We start from the raw sequence: 20,092 nt of genomic DNA, 5'->3' as shown, positions 1-20,092 counted from the left end.
TTAAATGTTTTTTACTCTTTTAAATCAACTGGAATCGGATTCGTGATAAGTACATAAATAAATAAATAAATAAAAAACAACTTTTACAGGTCAGTTGATAAAAAATTTTATTATTATTTTTTTTTTTTTTGCGATTATTCTCGAAAGATTTTTTGTAGTTGTTGTTGTTATCACGCGAGTGATAAACATTCATGATGATGAAATGAAACAAATCAATTTAAGTTAGGCCGGTTTTTTTTTTATGTAAAAAACACGTTTTTTATAAAAAAAAAATTTAAATTTTTATTTAAAAGAAAATTAACGACCGTAATAAACGAAAAAGGAGGGAGGGGAGGGGAGTTTAAGCTAAAAGGAAACCGACAAATAAAATCTTATTGATTATTAATAACGTTGAAAATTTTAAATCAAAGAGGATTGGGGTTGGGAGGGGGACGGGGAACAGGGAAAACCAAAAAAAAATTTACGATTTATACGAAAAGGAAAATCCCCCCCTCCCCGCTTTAAATCCGCTTTATTATTATTATTACGGTCATGCGAAATTGTAACGTAAAACCAAGTTCAAATTAAAAATTTCTATCGTTAAATTTTTAATAACTTGATAGTTTACTTCTGCCCCTCCCCCTTTCCGCTTCTCTCCTCCCTCCTTTCCTCCCCGCTTCCTCCTCCCTCCTCCCCTATTTTAATTTAATTAAGAAATTTAAAACTTAAAATTCGAGAGTTAGTAGATAACAAAAAAAAAAAATTTTCTTCTTATTTTTTTTGTTGTTTTTAATCTCAAATGACGAAGATTAAAATAATAAAAAATAAGATTAAACGTTAATCCTTAATCCCGGATTAAATAGACGAAAAATTTTTTTTTTCCATTTATGAAAAATAATATTATTATTATTATTAAAATCATTCGTTCGTACGAGGAAAATTTTTAAATATATTAATTAAAATGTCGTGGAATTAGTACGAAATGGTAAAATTTAAAGGTGCGAAAATAATAATAATAATAACGAAAATAAATTTTTTGTGTGCGTGCGTTTGACTATTTTTTGAATTTTTTTGTAAAAAATTTAATAAGAATCGAATTCTAGGAAAATAATAATAATAATAATAATAACATCGTGATTTCGAACTGATTTTTAACGTGAAGAAGCAAAAAATTTATAATCTTTTCTGGAAAAAATGAAAGAAGAAAAAAAAAGAAAAAGAAGAAGAAAAGGAAAATCCTGTTTTTGTTATAATAACGAATAGATTTCGGGGTCGTAAATGTGTCAGTTTTATTATGTCGTATATCCCCCGTTTTCATTTCTCCTCCTCCTCCTCTTCCTCCTCTTCTTTTTCTTCCACGACACACACACACACAAAATATATTTCCCATGAAATTAGGTACACTGTTGGAAGGTGTTGTGTCGGTAATATCAAAGGAATACACGGTCAATTGGTCCTGTCACACGCCCGTTTGCCGATTAGTCCTTATGATCGATGTCGTTATATATTTTTTTTCAGGAAGTTTTTTTTTTTTTTTTTATGTACAGGTGCTTTCCTTTCCTTTTTCTTTCCTTTTCTTTATTTTCGGGGGTTGTATTTTTAACTCATTCGTCTCGTCCTTTGTTTCTTTTCTTTTTTTCTATTCTATTCTATTGATGTCAAAAAAGAAAAAAAAAGTACGCAATTTCATAAGAAGAATAAGAAAAAAAGGGGGGGGCAGGTGTCAGTTACACTTTGCATTATTTTTTTTTTTTGTGTTAAAAATGAAATTTTTTTTTTTTAAATGCGAAGAAAAAGAAAATGAAAAAGGGTTAAGGGTAGGAGGGAAGGGGAGGGGAAGGTTGAGTGGTTGGAAAAAAAATGAAATCGATCTCTTTAAAAATGTATTTTTATCATCCGATAGAAAAACGTCGTTTCAATATGGCGAAAAATAATAATATTATGCTTTAAAATTATTAAAAATCATTTTCGCCATATTGTTTTTTTTTTTTGGACTCCAGTAAATTCGTTTTTGGAGAAGAAGGAGGGAAAAAAATATTGTCCAGGTGATTCTGGAGAAATTTTTGAAAAATACAAAAAAAAAAAAAATCATTTTTCATTTGTCTTTCAGGTAATGAGTTTTTTTTTTTTAAATAATAATAAACATGGCGTCTGTTATATTAAGCACGTTTATAATGTAGAATAAATTCAAGACGGCGCCACCACCGACGTCACCGATACCGCCGACGACGCTGCCGCCGCCGCTGACGATGACGTAGACAACAAAATCAATTAGTTTTAACGGTAAGTTTTTTTAAATTAACGCGAAGATATAACCGTCAAAATTTTTTTTTTTTTTTTTAATTTTTGTGATAAAAAAACGAATTTCCAGGAACGACGACAACGACAACAACAACAAACACTCAGAAAAAAAATTTTCGCATAATTTTATACCTGAAACAAAGAAAAAAATTTTGTTTTCCGCCCCAAAAAAAAAAAAATTGTTTACTTTACTAGACAAAGTCATTAGTTAACATCTTTAGCGGGCGGCATCCCCTTAAAACTCATTTTTAGTTTCCGCCATTAGGGCCCAACTTGCCAAAAACAAAAAAAAAATCAAATATTTTTTCTTTAACTTGTTTATTCACACGTTTTTTTTTTTTTTTGAGGGGGTGAGGAGAGGGCGGGGGATGATTTTTAGAAAAAAGAATAAGACGAAACTATAAAATTTTATTATAAGGGTTGTTTGTTGTTTTGACGCCAAAAAAAAAAAAAACAATTTTTAGCAATTAAAAAAAAAAAAAATTTTTTTTGGGTGACTCCACGTTTTTTTACCCCCTTCCCCCCACACACACACCCCCCTTCTCTCCCAACCCCCTTAGATACAAACCAACGGAATTTTTTATTAAATATTAATTCCACGGCGTGAAAATAATTTTTTTTTTGCGAAAGGAAAAAGAAAAATGGCGGGAGAAGAGAAAAAACGCACTTTTCTCTCTCTCTCTCTCTCTCTTTCTGTTTGTTTATATTGATTGAAAATGAGAAAAAAAATTTTCCGAACAAACACACGCACACGCACACACTCACACAACTTAAACACATTTTTTATTTATTTTATTTAAGTTTTCTGGCGCCGAAAAGAATAATAACATTTTTATAAGAGAAAAAAAAAATCTCTTGTTGATTCGAAAGAAAATCATTCGCCATTTTAAAAAAAATTTTTTTCTTTTTTTTCTTCTGCTTCCACTTCCACCTTTTTTTTTTCTAAGTAATTTTTTAGATTTTAATCCATTTACGATTATCTAACTTTAAATTGTTATTTTAATAAAAGGCACAGAAAAAAAAGAGGGGTTGAAACGGTTTGATTTTGTCATGTTTGATTTTCAACCCCCTCATTTAAAAGCTTCGTGGGGGGACGTGAGAGGGGGGGGGAATGGAGGATTAATACTGTCGGTGACAGAAACAATTTCCCAACATGTTTCTCTTTTTTTTTTTTTTTTTTTTTATGAAAAGCACGCCTGCCTGCCTGCCTGCCTGCCAGCTAACCTCCCTGTCGCTTTTAAATTTTTGACAGAAACAGACATTTTAAATGACGTCATCATTTTCACAAAAAAAAAAAAAAGTTAAACGATTTCAAGTTACTGTTGTCGTCGTCGTCATACATGTCGTTTTCTTTATTTTTTCTTTTTCTTTTTTTTTAATATCACGTGACCTTTTTTTTTATACATAAAAATTTAATTTGATTCGATTTCGATATTTTACGAATTTAATAACAATATATTTTATTACGTCACGACGTGACGAAGGTTTACAACAATAACAACAACAACAATATTAAATTCATTTATGATTGTTATTAAAAAAAAAAATATATGAAAAATATCAAAGAATAATAATGATGATAATGATGATGATAATAATAATGATGATGATGATAATAATAATAATGATGATGATGATGAGAAATAAAGAAAAAAAGAAAAAAATATTTTCGAGAGCGTTAAAAGCACCCTGATGAGCGGTTATAATCCGTGAAATTGAAAAAAATTGTTTTGCCGTTGTTACGTCATTACCGATTACAAAAAAAAACTTTTTTTTTTTGTCTTCTGCTTTCACAAATGTTTTTTTTAAATGTAATCTAACGAAAAAAAAAAAAACATGCGCACATGGATTTAATTAATTCAAAAGAAAAAAACGAATAATTTATAAATCGTATTTTTTTAAAAAAAATTTAAATTTTATTTCGTAACCGGAAACGACCGCCATTTTTTTTCCAAAAGGGATTTTTTTTAAAAAGTTGTTTACATAAAAAAAAGAAGGGATTTTTTTTCGAGAAGGAAATATAAAATAGTAACGACGACGCCGTCGCCAGTTTTTCCGGTTATTTTTCTTTCGTTTCCGTTCGATTTTTAGTTTTGAATTTTAAAATGGCGTCGAAAAATCCAAGAAACGAATGAATTATTTTAGAAAATTAAAAAAAAAAAAAAATTTTTTTTTTTAATTTTCTAAAATAATTCATTTTATATAAGATGGCAAAATTTAATAAGGGTTGCAAAAATAATTTTTGTCGTTCGACTAATAAACCCCCCTGGTTCCACCCCTTCCCCTCCCTCCCCCGAGAATCCCCCGTCTCCGCTTACGTCATTTTCCCATGGAATTTAAAGAAATTTCTAGAAATAATTTTTTGATTTTAATTTAAAAAAATCCCCGACGACCGCAACGAAATTTTTTTTTTTTTTTCCTTTAATTTGTGGTCACCAAAAAGGAAATTTTTTTGTTTTTTTCTTTTTTACGCGGCGTTTTCATTGATACGACACGTTTTGGTGTTTTTTTACGCGGCGTTTTTTATCGATAACACGTTTTTTTTTTTTTTTGAGTGTTTTATTTATTTATTTGTTTTTGTCAAGGACCGCATTAATCTTTCGTTGACGCCAGCCACGAACGCGACTTGAAAAAAAAAAACAAAAAATTTTCATTAAAATGTTTTTTTTCCTTCTTCTTCTTCTTTCCTTTTTTCCTTTTACGTTATCCTTTTATTTTAACCTTTTTTTTTTTTAATTGATTTCGATGGGATTTTGCCGTCGCCGCCGCCGCCACCGGTTTCGATGGTTTTAAATAAAAAAAAAAAAAACGGTAGCCGAAAATATTTATTTATTTATTAATGTTATCGTCGCAGTTTCTTTTTCCCCCTTCGTCTCCCCATCTCCCACCCCCATCCCTTCATTATTCACAACCTATTTTGTTTGTTGTTGTTGAACGATATGTAAAACCTTTTTTTTTGTTTAATCTTTTCGATAGTTTTAAAGTTACCATAAAAATCTTTTGTTTGTCAATATTTTTTAAACTGGTTATTCGTGTTTCCCTCCCCCCCTAATAATAATAACCATAATAATAATTTGAACTCCTCTTGAAAAAATTTTCAAATTTATTGTAAAAATTTATTTTTTAAATAATTGTTAACAAAAAACGCACGCACACACGTCGATAATGAAAACAACAACAACCGAGCGGGCGTTAAAATTAAAATTAAAAAAAATAATAATAAATTTATTAAAGAATTGTAAATAATTAATTTAATTAATGATGATAATAATAATAATAATCCCTTTTTAAAAATAAATAAAATGGCGTTAAACGGTGAAGAAATCAACAACAACTACGACTAGTAATAAAAATTTACTATATGGAGCTGATCAATCCGACTCCCTTTTACACCACATAACATCATCATTATTATTATCATTGCCAAACAAGTTTTATTAGATTTAACGAAAAAAAAATCATCGTAAGACACACATATTTTATAATAATAATAATAATAAGGTTAAGGATTACTTTACAAAAAAAAAAAATTTTATGACGTCATATACGAATTTTTCAAAAACGTCTCAGGTGGTGCGTAGTTTTTTTTTTTTTATTTAAAAAAATAAATAAATTTTTTCCAGTGGAAAAAAAAGTGTTCCAGAGGGATTAAAAGAATTTTGAAAAGAAAAAAGAAGAAAAAGAAAAAAAAAGAACACAAAGAAATAAGAAAAAAAAAATAAAAATCATTCTTTAAACGTGAAGAAGAGGAAAAAGAAAAAGAATAAGAAACGATTTCGGCACAAAAGAAAAAAAAAAAAAAACGTAAAGCATTTAAAATGAGATCAATAATTCGAGAAAGATCCACAACCCCCACCCCCTCTACCACTACCACCACCACCGTAATAATAATAATACATTTTTAGTATATTTATTTAAATATTAGGAGGCCATTGAGTACGAATAGAATGTCGGTGTCTCTTTGATGATTCGGTTGGACCCGCGGTGTATATAGTTTCCAAAAGAGAGAAAGAGAGAGAGAGAGAGAGAGAGAGAAACTGGATAAGGGATCCTTATGTAAACAAGAGTCCTTTGAGGTAAGCCGCCCTCGTGTCCGCATCTATAACATGTGGTCTTCGGATATGAACCACCCGAGCACCTAATGTTCTTCATCATCATCATCATTTTCTTGTTCATTTCTTAAGAGTTGAACTATAGCCTCGGGGATTCGGTCGTATTATCAGGGATTTCTAGTTAAATTAAATGTTAATTTATTTGGAAAGTTTTTTTTTTTTTTTTTTTAAATTTTCTTATTTTTTCTTTCTTCGTTTTATTATTTTATTTAATCATTCTCTCTCTCTCTCTCTCTTTTGTTTTTGTCGTCACGTAAAAAATTATAAGAACTTTTAAAATTAATTTCTCTCTCTCTTTTCATACGCACAAAACTTTATTATCATCATTATTAATTTTTGTGAGAGTATGTGCAGAAAAAAGTATAATGCCTTCCTCTCTTTCTCTCACTCCTCCCTCTTCCCACCTGCCCCCACAAAAAAATGTATTAAATGATTTTTTTTTTTTTTTCATTCATATAAAAATGATTTAGGTTGATTTTTTTTTTTTTTGGTTGTACAACAACAACAACAACAACAACCGACCTCAGGTACCCAAACCTAATCATAAGAAAATATTTTTTTTTTTTTTAAATTTTATGATTTCATTACAACGATCTGACTGTAAGAGAAACCGCACCGACTTTGTATCTCTCTCTCTCTCTTTTGAACCTGGTTAATTTCTTAAAATGTGGTTTTAGTTTATTATTATTATTATTATTATTATTATTATTATTATTATTATTATTATTATTTAATATAAGATTCGAAGAAATTTTTTTTGTATGTGATTTGATTTCTTTGAAAATCAATCTTTCCAGAATCGAAAGATTGTCGAAATTTTATTTATTTATTTATGTTTAAATTTTTATTTTTTTATCGTAAATGCTGCGAAAATTTTTTGGGGGACCTTCTCCTCGATGCTCCACTTTTCCCCCGACTCCCTCTCACCTACCTCTTCACCTCCATTTCGTTCTTTGAATTTTATTACGTACTTCACGGTCGAGTTGATTTTTTTTGTTTTGTTTGGTCACCTGGTTTTTTTTTTTCACATAACACAACCGACCGTTTTTTTTTCGTTATTATTATTATTATTATTATTATTATTATTTATGACGTAATTTTACATTTTTTCCTGTTTCCTCTTCTTCGAGTTAACACCACAATCCGGTTGTTGTCGTTGTCGTTTTTTTTTTTATCAATAATTTTTACAAAAGTTTTTTTCGTTCATTTAAAAATTTTCCGTTATGAAAATTTTTCATTTCCGGTTATTTTAAATTAAAAACTTCCGGTTCTTGTTGTTTAAAAAATTATTATTATTATTATTATTAACACATTTTCATAATTTTTTTTTTTTTGCTATTATGGCAAAAGGCTTTTTTTTTTTTTAAAGGAAAAAGAAAAGGTTTTTCACAATTTCCTTCTAAAATTTTCCATAATAATATTAATAACGGTTCAAAGATTTTAATTAAACAACCTTAAATTTCATTTTCACATAAAAAAATTTTCTTTTAATTTAATTTTTCCACATTTTCCTCCCTGTTATTATTATTATTATTTTGACGAAACGAAAATATTACGTTTTTTTTTTCTTTTAATCGAATTATTATTTTCATTTATGACGTCATGTATTTTTTTTCCCCCGTCGTATCAATTAGAAATTTATTATTATCATCGTTGATTTCTCTCTCTCTATCTCTCTCTCACTCACACGTGAATGAAATCTAAAAATGTTGGAAAGAAATAATAATAATAATAATAATAAAATTACGTTTTCTCGTTTTGTTTAAAATAGTAGGAAATTTTTTTTTTTGTGTTATTTAATTCTTTTGTAGTTTTGAGTTTTTGTAGATTTGAAATAGGGGATGATTTAATGCCTACCCTTTCGTCTTTGTCGGGGTTTTAGAACCGCACTTGAAAAAATACAAAAAAACTTCTCTGACTTCTAACTACTACTTCTTACTTTTGTCTGGTTTTTTTTTTTTACTAATGGATTTTTAGTAGGGAAGAAAAAAAAATCTTTTCTTTCTTTCTTTCTCTTTCTTTCCTTTTCTTTTCTTCCTTTTCTTTTTTTTTTTTTAATATCCGTTAAAAATTGATTTCTTTCACTCGTATACAATAATAGAATTATTAATATTGAAAAAAAAAAGATTTTTAGGCGCGATTTATTTTTTTTTCGGCAAAAAAATTTTCCTAAACTCTCCCTCACCCCGAACAAAAAAATTTCTTTTTATTTATTTATTTATTATTATTATTAACAACGTAATTTAATATAAATCGTCACGCATTTTAATAATAATAACAATAATAATAAAAACACTCCTGTCCTCGTATTAATAATAATAATAATAATAATACATTGACCGGTTGTGTAATTAAATTAATAAGACAAATGGTGGCGATTAAAAAAAAATTTTTTATTAACAATGGGTAATAAATTTTTATTTATTATAACTTTATTACCATCATCATCATCATCATTATCATTATCATCATCATTATTATTAATAAGTTATTTTTTTTTTTTCTTAAAGTTGAAAAATGGAAGTAATAATTTTAACTTAAATGAAACTCACGTCGATTAACCATAAAAATTTATTTTTTTAAAAATAATTTTTCTTCTTATTATTATCATTATTATTTTTAATAGGTTATTAATAATTTTATAGTTTTTAAATTTTAAAGGGGCCGGAAACGTTATTAGAAAATAACGGTAAAATTATCATTATTATTATTATTTTTCTCATAGATTTGCATTTTTTTTTATCTCCCCCCTTTCCTCTATCCAAGGATTAGAGGAATTAACGTTAAATTTATTTCGTACGAAATTTGTGGTTAAAATAATAATAATAATGGGAAATACGAATGATTTAAATTATTATTATTATTATTATTATTAAAAAAAAAACGACGTGGTTATAACAAAAGGCTCCGGTTACGTTGTCGTTGTCGTTGTCGTCGTGGTTTTATCAAATATAGTTAAAAGATTTACTGTGGTGATTGTCAATCGGTGAGTTTTTACAATGGATTCTTTTATTTTATTGTCATTTTGCCGACGGACTCAAAAATGTGTGTGTGTGTGTGTGTGTGTGTTGAGAATTAAATGTCATGTAATGAATGGGGGGATAAGGTTGTGCGTGAGTGCGCGTGTGTGCGCGTGTCCCTTTGTTTAAAACCGATTCTATAGTTAAAGACCTTTTTTTAATTTTTTTCTCTGTCTCTCTCTCTTCTTTCTTCTTCTTTCTTCATCAAATCATTTTACACTTCATTTATTATTATTATTATTATTTTCGCGGTAAAATTTTAAAAAGAAAATTTCAGGTACGGTGAAAAATATTTAATTGGTGTACGTTGGCGATGACGACGATGACGATGACGACGACGAATGACCGCATTAATGAGGGCATTTAAATTTATTTAACAATAAAAAAAAAAATTTTTTTTTTTTCTTTTCTTTCCAATTATCTCTTCGAGGTCAATAATCTTCTTGTTAAAATTTATTATTATTATTATTATTATTATTATTATTACTATTATTATTATTATTATCATTCATTTTTAAAAACGCGGTGAATTTAAAAAAAAAAAGAGTTTGTCTGTGTGAGTTACCGCGTTTTATTTTTAAAAAAATTTTCCCTTTTCGAATAAATAATAATAATCATACGGATTTTGCTAAAAAAAAAAACCGTTAGAATTATTATTATTATTATTATTATTATTATTATTATCATCATCATCATCATCATCATCATCATCATCATGACGATAGGTTGTAGATATATATTAAAAAAAAAAAATTTAAATTTCGATATATCGATTGATTTTAATTTTTTTTTTTTATTATTTTGTATTTGTTTGTTTGCTCTCTCGTTCGATTTAGCATGTTTGTTTTTGTTTTTTTATTTTGTTTGTTTGTTTGTTTTAATCGATTTAAATAATAATAATAATAATAATGATAAAAAGTAAAACATTGTTTTATTATAATATAAAATAGTTTTTTTTTTTTTTTTACGATTATAAATTCGAATACGTAATTATAACGTGTGATAAATGATAATGACATTTGATCAAAACGAATTTTAGAAGAAAAAAAAATGTTGTTGTTGTTGTTGTTTGTTGCATCATTTAAAATAAAAACAATACCTGATGAGATTATTTATGCTCTCGTTTGTTTTTTTTTCAAAGAAACAAACAAACGAACAAACATCAAAATTTATTCAATCAATTGTTTTTTTTTTTTTTTTTTTTTTAAATGGCGCCATCGATTATCTTTCTTCTCACAGCATGCTTATTGAATCTCCATCATCATTATCATTATCATTATCATCATCATCATCATCACCATCACCATCATCATCATCATTATTTTTTTTTTTTGTTTTCCTTATGTTTGGTCAACATCATTAGTTTACATGAAAAATTTTTTTTATTTTATTTTTTGACGTTTTCATTTTCACCTAACAAATATTTTCTTTCCTTCTTTTTTTTTTGTTGAAATAATAATAATAATAGTTTATTTTGTTCCGAGTTAATAAACGATGGATTTTATATAATGATAATGATAATTATTAAAGTTTTTTTTCTTTTTTTTTGGGGGGGGTTGGGCAATTTATTTGATGATGTCTTCGAATGAATGATACGAATGATAGATAAAAAGTTTTCTTTTCTATTTTTTTTTGTCATATTAATCACCCCCCCTTCGCCTCCCCGTTCCCCGATCGAAATGATATTTAAATGTAAATTTATTATTATTATTATTTGTTTATAAAAATAAAATAAGGAAAGGTAAGGAAAAAAGAAAAGAGACGTTTAGGGGACGGTTGAAGGTGAAGGGAAAAAATGGAAGATGTGGAAAGAAAATTCAAGGACGATGGAAATGGAAGAAAAAATGAAGGAGAAAACAGCAACAACAACAACAACAAGCGGATTACATAATTTGAAAGTGATTGTCATAGGTACAAGTAGGTATAAATTTTTTTTCCAAATATTTTTACCGCCGCCATTCCGCGTACAAAAATTTTTTAATAAAATATTGTTTAAATCTCTCTCTCGAATCATCGGATTTAAAAAAAAAAAAAAAAAGCGCGGAAAATAAAAAAAGCAGAAGAAAAAAAAATCAGATACGAAAGTGGGAGAAGAAGAATTAAAAAAAAAAAAAAAAAAATTTTTTTTTACAAAAGACCGTAGTAGTAAAAAGTATTTAAGGTTGTCGTTAAAATCTCCCTCTTTTTTTTTTTTTTCTACAACCATCAATACTACAACTTCTACTACTACCACCACCACCACCACCACTACCGCAACCTCCTCTTGCACCGCCTCCTCCACCACCACTTCTTTTCTTCGGTCGGCAACTCAAAGGAAATGAGATGAATGTAGTCGTGTCGAGTTCAGTTCCCGCTCAGGTGTTTGCGCGGCCTCGTCTTCAGGCGCTACAACCACGTTTACGTTCCTAAAGATCCTAAATTACACGCGAGTTTGTTTAATTTAACAAAAAAAAAAACGTAAAAAAAAAAAAATTTTTTTTTTCTTTACGTTTTTTTTTTTTTTTCGTTCTTCTGGTTGTTGTTGTTAACTGTTGAGGAAGTTATTGTCTTTTTTCGTTTTTCTTATGGTAAATTTAAAGTTTTTTTTACTCTTTTTTTAATATTATTATTATTATTATTATTATTATTAATTATTTCTGTTTATGTTTTTTTTTTATTTTTTTTTAATTATTGGCGGCAAAATTTTATTTTTTAATTTGTTTGTTTTGATTGTTTTCTTTTACCTCTCTAATTTATTTTTATTAGTGAAAATAATTTTCCCGCCAATTTTTGTTTGTTTTTATTTTTTTAAATTAAAAAAAAAAAAAATAACAAAAAAAATTTTTTTGAATTTTCTATAAATTTTCTATAAACTTTTCCGTAAAATTTTTTTTTGTTTTCGTTTGTTTTCGTTTGTTTTTTAATATTTTCTATATATGATAATATCGTTTATTTTCTCCAGTTTTGTTTTTGTCCAGCATTTACGTTATCATTTCTCTCGACTTATAACTTATTTAAATTTTTTTTTTTTTTTTCAATTACATTAATTAAAATAAAATTTTTTTTTTATCGTTATCTTTTATTCATTTTCTTATCGAAAACCCTTAACGAATCGTTTCCAATAATAATAATAATAATAATAAGCCAACAAAAACTAATAATAATAATAATAAAATTTATTTCAGGTTCGAGTTCACAACGAAAAGAATTTTTTTTGTTTGTTCGTTTGTTTGTTATTATTTTAAAAAATGACTTTATCGGATGTTAAGTGTTATAATTTCGGTTAAAAGTAATTAAATTTTAAAAAAATTTGCCGCGTTAATTTAATATTAAAATATATATATATATATAATTAATAATAATAATAGTATAAAAAAAAGAAAAGGTTTTCATCGGAGTTCATATGACAAATTTAGAACGAACTAAATACGGGAAAACTAATCGAATGAACAATGAACCTCATAATCTCGATAATGAATACAGTAGTGAAATTTGCATGAATTTTGAACCGAGCGAAGAAATCACGTGACCAAGACTGACGCCCAAATATCAAATTTGTCTTCTGCTAACCATACTCTTAGGGATATTCATCATGCTCATTATTATGATGGTAAGTTTAAATAAGTTAATAAATAATAATAATATCGTCCTAAAAAAAAAAAAACCCTCCCGTCCCGTTCCCGGTAAAAAATAATAAAATTTGATTAAACCGCAATAAAAAAAAAAAAAAATTATATAACGTATAACGTTTTATTTAATGACGTAATAAAATTGATTACGTCGTGCCACGGATTCACCGTCGTTAATAATAATAATGATGACGATAATGATGATGATAATTAATTTCAAAAAAAAAAAAAAATTAAATTTTTTTTTTTCTTGTTCGAATCGAAAGACAACAAATTTCTTACACCCATTCTTTCTCACTTTAAAAAAATCATTATTATTATCATTATTATTATTATTATTATCATTATCATCATTATTATTATCATTAATTAGATCTATAATCTACTAAATCTATAATTTTATAGTACAAAAAAAGAAAGATGAAGGGAGGTTTTCTTAAAAATAGAAAAAAAGGTCGATTTGCATTTGTCAAAATTTTTTAAATACTGTTATTATTATTATCATTATTATCATTATCATTATTATTATCGTTATGGAACCCCGTGTATAATTTTCTACGAGAAATTTTTTTACGCCGCGTTAATGTTTAATTATAATAATAATCGTCGTTTGGTATAGCAATTAAGTCGATCGACTCTCATTTGTTTAACGTCCGAATCCGGGGGGAGAGAGGGAAGGGATAGAAGGGTAGGAGAGGTGGGTTAAATCTTTTTTTGTTTGTTTGTAAAGTTTTATCAATTGATAACGCATCGCGTAAGTCAACTACAAACGATATATTTCCATAGATTTAAATTTACGTACGCGCGTAAAAATATAAAAATTTAGCGAGGGTTTTAGTTACGAGGAAATGGAATGGAATGAATGAATGAATGAATGAATATTCATTCCACTTAAAAAACCAAAAACTAATCATTCAATCATTCGTTAAGGTATTCACTCGTACGTATAGAAAATTTTGATTGTTTGCGGTTGTTTTTATCTATTGTTAATTCATCCGTAAATTTTAATTTCAACGACGATGTAAAATTAAAAAATTTTCGTTTGTTCGTTTGTTTGTTTGTTCGATAACATCTGTATTTTATTCCTAAAGCAATGATGATAATGACGATTCACGTCAATCACTTTTTTCGCGAATTCGATCGGAGGGGGAAACGCAAAATTTCGATTTTAACCAAAAATTTTCGTGTCAGTGTCAATAGACAAACGACATTAAATTAAACCTATACACAACCAAATACAAAAAAAAAAAATATTCATCGCGTGTGATTTATTAAAAGGATTTTTATGTTAATGACCCGTTTTTTTTTTTTTTTTTTTCGAATCAAAATGTCGGGATTTGAACAAAATTTAATGAGGCAAAAAAAAAAAAAAATTTTTTTATATATGTGATTTATTTTAAATTTTAAAAAATTTTTTTACGTGGTACTAGAAAAAAAAAAAAAAAAAAAAAAAAAAAAAAACTCGTCAATAAATCACTCAATTAAACAAACTTTTTAAACGTATAAATTTTTTTTTTTTTTAAATATATTATTTACACGTTAAACGTTTAAATTTATTTTATGTTTACAATGTAGTGAGTTTTTACACACACAAACAAACACACACATACAAACACTACAACTACAACTACAACTTAACAAACATTAAAAAAAAAAAAAAAACCGTAAAGAATTTATACGGTCTGCTTCCTACGTTTTATACAACATAAAAAAAAAAAGTAAAATCCGTATATATATATGCGCGCATACATGCGGTGTTTGTTACGCTAATAAATTTTTTTTAAAAAATAATATTACGTAATTAATTACACGGTTTGTCGAGTTTTCCTTCACCTCCCCTTCCCCCTCCCCTCCCTCTTCCCACCCTTAAAAAAACTAAAACAATCACCGCCGAATTTTGTCTTTTCATCCTCCCCAATCTTCATCACGAAATAATTTTTTTTAAATTATTTTTTTCGTTTAAAAAAAATTTAATTACGTTTCCGCTTTTCTTTCTTTTTCTTTCCTCTTCGTTTCCGTTTTCGTTTTCCGTTTTCTTTTTTTTATAAAAATTAAATTTTTTTTTTTTTTGGTTTCGAAATAAAATTTAAAACGTTTATTTTAATTTGATTTGATTTGATTTTTTTTTTTCTTTACGATTTTCGTTGATTTTTATTATAAAAAAAAAAATCGAAATAATCGAAACGAACATGGCGCGTAAACCAATCAAATCAAATCGACTCGAAAAAAAAATGGTTAAAAAAAAAAAAAACGAAAACGAAAATTTAAAAAGGTGGAATTATAAAAGTTGGCCGGCTACTGGTCCTTAAAGTTTTTTAGATGGTTTAGATTAGCGTGAACTTGGAGCTACCGGCCTGGGATACGCGTGTCGCGGTCATATGAAAGGAAAGGTAAAAGCGGCTCCTTTGATCATCGCACCACATATAATCGCTTCTAAGACCTGCCCCCTCCTTTCCCCCTTCCCTCCCTCTCTCCACTTCCTACTCCTCCGATACCTGATTGTTCAGTACCGAAGTCAGTCATTCAAAATTTTATTTAAAATTGAATTTAAAAAAAAAAAAAAATTAATTCACGCATCGTTTATTTCACGTAATCGATTCGATTTTTTTCTTTTTTTTAATTGAAAATTTTTAAAATATATCGAACGATATATCGATCGATATATCGATTTTTTTTAGGAGAGAAGAAGAATGAGTGAGAAAAATTAAAACGACCGTAGAATTTTTTTTTTTAACTCCGTTATAATTGAGAGTAAATTTATGTCTCCTGTAAAAAAAAAAAAAAAAAAAAAAAAAATTTAATCTGCTTCCACGATAAAAACTTACATAATTATTACTATTATTTATAAAGTGTTTATAGGATGGGCGGAGTATTTGAACTGTTCTTACGTAGATTTTCGGGGTAAAATTTTACCCCGATCTAAAAAATTTCTTTTAATAATTTCAAACTCACCAAAAGAGAGAGAAAGAGATATAGGGGAGAAAAGGGAGGGGGAGGGGGTTTATCTGTGTATTGATATGATTTTCCAAATATTTAAGGTATTGTTTTTATACCTGAAACAAATTAACAATTTTTTTTTTATTTCGATTCATTCGGATAGATTCATTTAATTAGATAATAAAAAAAAATAAAAAAATTGGGGTTTTAAATAAAAAAAAAAAAATTAAAACAAATTTTCGTACCTGAAAAAAAAAATCCCCTTATTTAATTTTTATCGTCTTCTGCTACCGATTGATTTTATATAAGAAAAAATTTGTTTGTACCTGGGGTTGGTTTATAAAAAAAAAAAGAAATTTTTTTATTTTTTTATATTATGTAAATTTATAATAGTTTTTTTATTTTCCAATAAAATAATTTTCCGTTTATCGAAATTAGTTTTTCTTTTTCTAACCCGAACTTTTACCCAATCACTCTCTCTCTCTCTCTTTCTCTCTCTCTTTTATATACGAGTAGGAATCATGGATTGTTTTGCAATAAAATAATTTTCCATTTTTTATAATATCACCCGTTTTTTTTTATTTTTTTTTATTTTTAAATTAATCTGTTTGTACGTTTGTTTGTTTGTGCGTACGTGCGTGCGTGAGTGCGTGAGTGCGTGCCGGTGTTTAAGATTTTAGTAATAAATTTTTTTTCTTTACTTCTTGGCAGTTGGAAAAAAAATACACTGATAAAAGATTTTTTTTTCTTTTTTACCTTCGCTTATTCTTATTCTTTTCATTATTTCTATCTTTCTCTCTCTCTTTCTCTCTCTCTCTCTCACTATTGCGGCATCTTTTGCTTTTGGTGGTTAAAAAAAAAAAATAAGAAGAAGAATAATAGAAGATTTTAAACTTTCTACCTTTTTGTGTTTTAAAAATCAGCAGGTTTCTCAACGGGTGGTGGTTTTTTCTTTTTCATTACTGATATATTCGATTTAAACGAACCTGATTTTTATCTTTCTTTCATTCTTATCTTTGAACCTTGATACTATTCTCCTGGGGTTCAATATTGGATAAATTTTCAATTGAATGTGAATGTGAATGAATGAATGAATTAACTAACAAACGAACAAACGAACGAAGGAGAACACCAAAGATGTTTTTTCTACTCTTTTTATTTTCTCTCGTTTTCAATTAATTCCGAAATTATTATTATCATTATTATTATTATTATTATTATTATTTTGGTAAAAAAAAAAATCTTTCATTTTCTTGTTCGCGTTCGACAAACAACCACCGATAAATTTTTTTTTATTCGGTCGGTCCAAATAAGAATAATTACACTGAACACGGTTAACAATCGCAGGCAGGCCCTATGGTTGTTGTTAATGCCGCCTCATTACCGTTTCGGTAACTAAAAAAAAATACTATTATTATCATTATCATTATTATTATTATTATTATTGGTTTTATTCCGGTCCGATTGTCGATATTCTCTTTTTCATACGTCGTTTGTTGTGGGAGAAAAAAATTTTTTTTTTTTTCTTTTGGGTTAAATATAAATATTTATGTTTGAATTTAAAAAGAAAAATGGCGGATTAAACGATTCGTTAAAGATTGCATCGACACCAGAATTTAAAAGGAATCCTATTGAAATTTAGGGGGTGGAAACGGGGAAGGGGAAAGGGGGAGGAGAGGAAAGGAAGTTTGGTTGTGTTACAGAAAAAAAAATATTTTTAAGAATTCAATTTTATTATTATTATTTCTTTTTTTTGTGAATGACATTTTTGTTATGAGACCACCCCGACTGAATGCGAGGGAGGGATGATAAATAAAAAGCCGAAACTCACGCACGCACACACGCACACACACACGCATTCGTCTGCGGTGGTCAATACGTTATTGTTATATTTACAATTGAAAAAAGGATGTGAATGGATGAAATGTTAAATAGAAAAAATTTAATTTTTGACACCTAAAAAAAAAAAAAAAAAAAAAAAATGGCGACTTTGAAATGTGCCACTTTTTTTTTGTTACCCTAAATAAAATTTATTTCCGGTTAATATAAAAAAAAAATTTCTAAAACGGATGTTCTCCGTCAGTTATAAAAATTTTTATATTTAAATATTAATAATATTAAATAATAATAATGATAGATTTCATATGAGGAAAAATTTTCTAACGCGACAAATTCAATGATGATGACAACAACAACAACAACAACATGTTGCGTGGGCGTGTTTATTATTATTATTTATCTACAGCTCATTTGCGCACGATAATTTTTTTTCTTTTCTGCCTTTTAAACATAATAATTTTACTTCGTATCGGAAGGAGGGGGGAGAGGGGGGGAATAGCTAAACCTCATCCAATCAATCAATCAATCGTGATAAAAAATTTTTTGTAATTAATTACGTTTAACTTTCTCCGACCGGTTTTTCCCTTTACTTAAAAATCCGTAAGCGGAAAACTACGACCGAAAGTAGGCAGAAAATTCTCATTGAAGAGAAAGGAAAAAAAAAATTTTAACAAATTCTAGAAAGGAAAAAAGGAAAAAGAAAAAACAGATATTATGATAATGTGCGCAAATGATATTCTCGCCGCACGTAATGACAGGTAGCGGCGCCCCGAGGGCGGTTAATTACTGTTCTTTTGATGTTGCCGCCACTACTACGGGGCCTATAGAACCACCATCGTATACGCACACCAAACCGTTTCTTTCTATAAGTTTAACACTATCCCCTCGTTCAATCTCTATTAAAATATCACTGGAAAAAATAATAATGATAATAATAATAATAATAATAAAATATAAAAAAAAAAAAAAGATATGAAAATGGTTTATTATTGATGATGCATAAAAAAAAAAAAGCTAAGCGTCCTCTTTTTAGTTTTTAAATAATAATAATAATAATATATTGGATTATGTATAAGTTAAACGTAAGCGGTTAAAAATAATCACTCATCAACAATCATTGGGTAATTTCAAAACATTTCAAAAAAAAAAAAAAATAATAATAATAATAAATAATAAGTTTTAGAGTTAAGTCGGACTTTCTTTCGTGTGTGTGTTTGTTGCTCTCTATGGAAAGAAAGAACAACCAACAACCACACGAGAGATGAACCACCTTGAACAGGTTTTTTTTTTTTTTTACCGACCCTGAATCAATTTTGTTTTTTTTTTTTTGTTTCTGATGTTCACAATGATTGGTATAAATAATAATAATAATAATAATAATGATAATAATAATAATAAAACGAACGGCTTTGAAAATAAATCATTTAAAAAAAGTGTTACACTAATAATAATTTTTTTATTTAAAAATTTTTTTTTACAACGAATTTTCATTATTATCATTATTATTATTGCAAAATATTTTATTTGTTTTATAACAATTAAAAAAAACATGTTGAAATAATAATAATAATTACTTATTAACGTATAAAAATTTTTTAAACAAATCACGTTCGTTTATTATTTAAATAATTTTTTTTTTCGTATTTTTTACGTGAATTTATATATTTTTTATGGTAATAAAGATAACACATAACCGTTTTTTTTGGGGGGAGTGAGGTGGGAAGAGGAGGGAAGGGAAGAGGAGTATACGATTCATCATCGAAATTTTTTTCGTTCGAAACGGTTAATCTGCCGCCATTTATAAAAAAAAAAAAAGAACTCACCCTTAAATTATGCAAGATTTTTTCTACTCGTTTTAAACCCTTTTATTATTATTATTATTATTATTATTAAGCTACCTGATTTTTTTTTCTAGAAAAAAATCGTCTATAAACAAAAGGGTAAAAACGTTAGGTTTTTTTTTTTATACAAAACGGAAACGGATGGAATAATATTCGATTTATGTGGAAATAACAAAAATTTTTTTCTTATTCTTCTTCCTTTTGCGATGGGGGGTAGGGGTAGGAATGGGATGGTGTGAGGGGAAGGTTCAATTTTTTATATAAAATGAAAATTGTTATTATCCACGTGTCAGTCCGACCCTGTAATATTTAAGTTTTTTTTTTCAAGTTCAAACAAAAGCAAAAAAAGTTCTAATTATAATTGATGCACTAGTGAAGGGAATGATAGATGTTTTTTGCTCCCAGCAAAATGGTTGAATGTTTTTTAATTACTCTCGTTTCTTCTCTTAAAATTT

The sequence above is a fragment of the Pediculus humanus genome, genomic scaffold (assembly GCF_000006295.1).
Source record: "Pediculus humanus corporis 1103172107627 genomic scaffold, whole genome shotgun sequence".
Classification (NCBI taxonomy): Eukaryota; Metazoa; Arthropoda; class Insecta; order Psocodea; family Pediculidae; genus Pediculus; species Pediculus humanus.
This window is presented reverse-complemented; position numbering follows the sequence as displayed.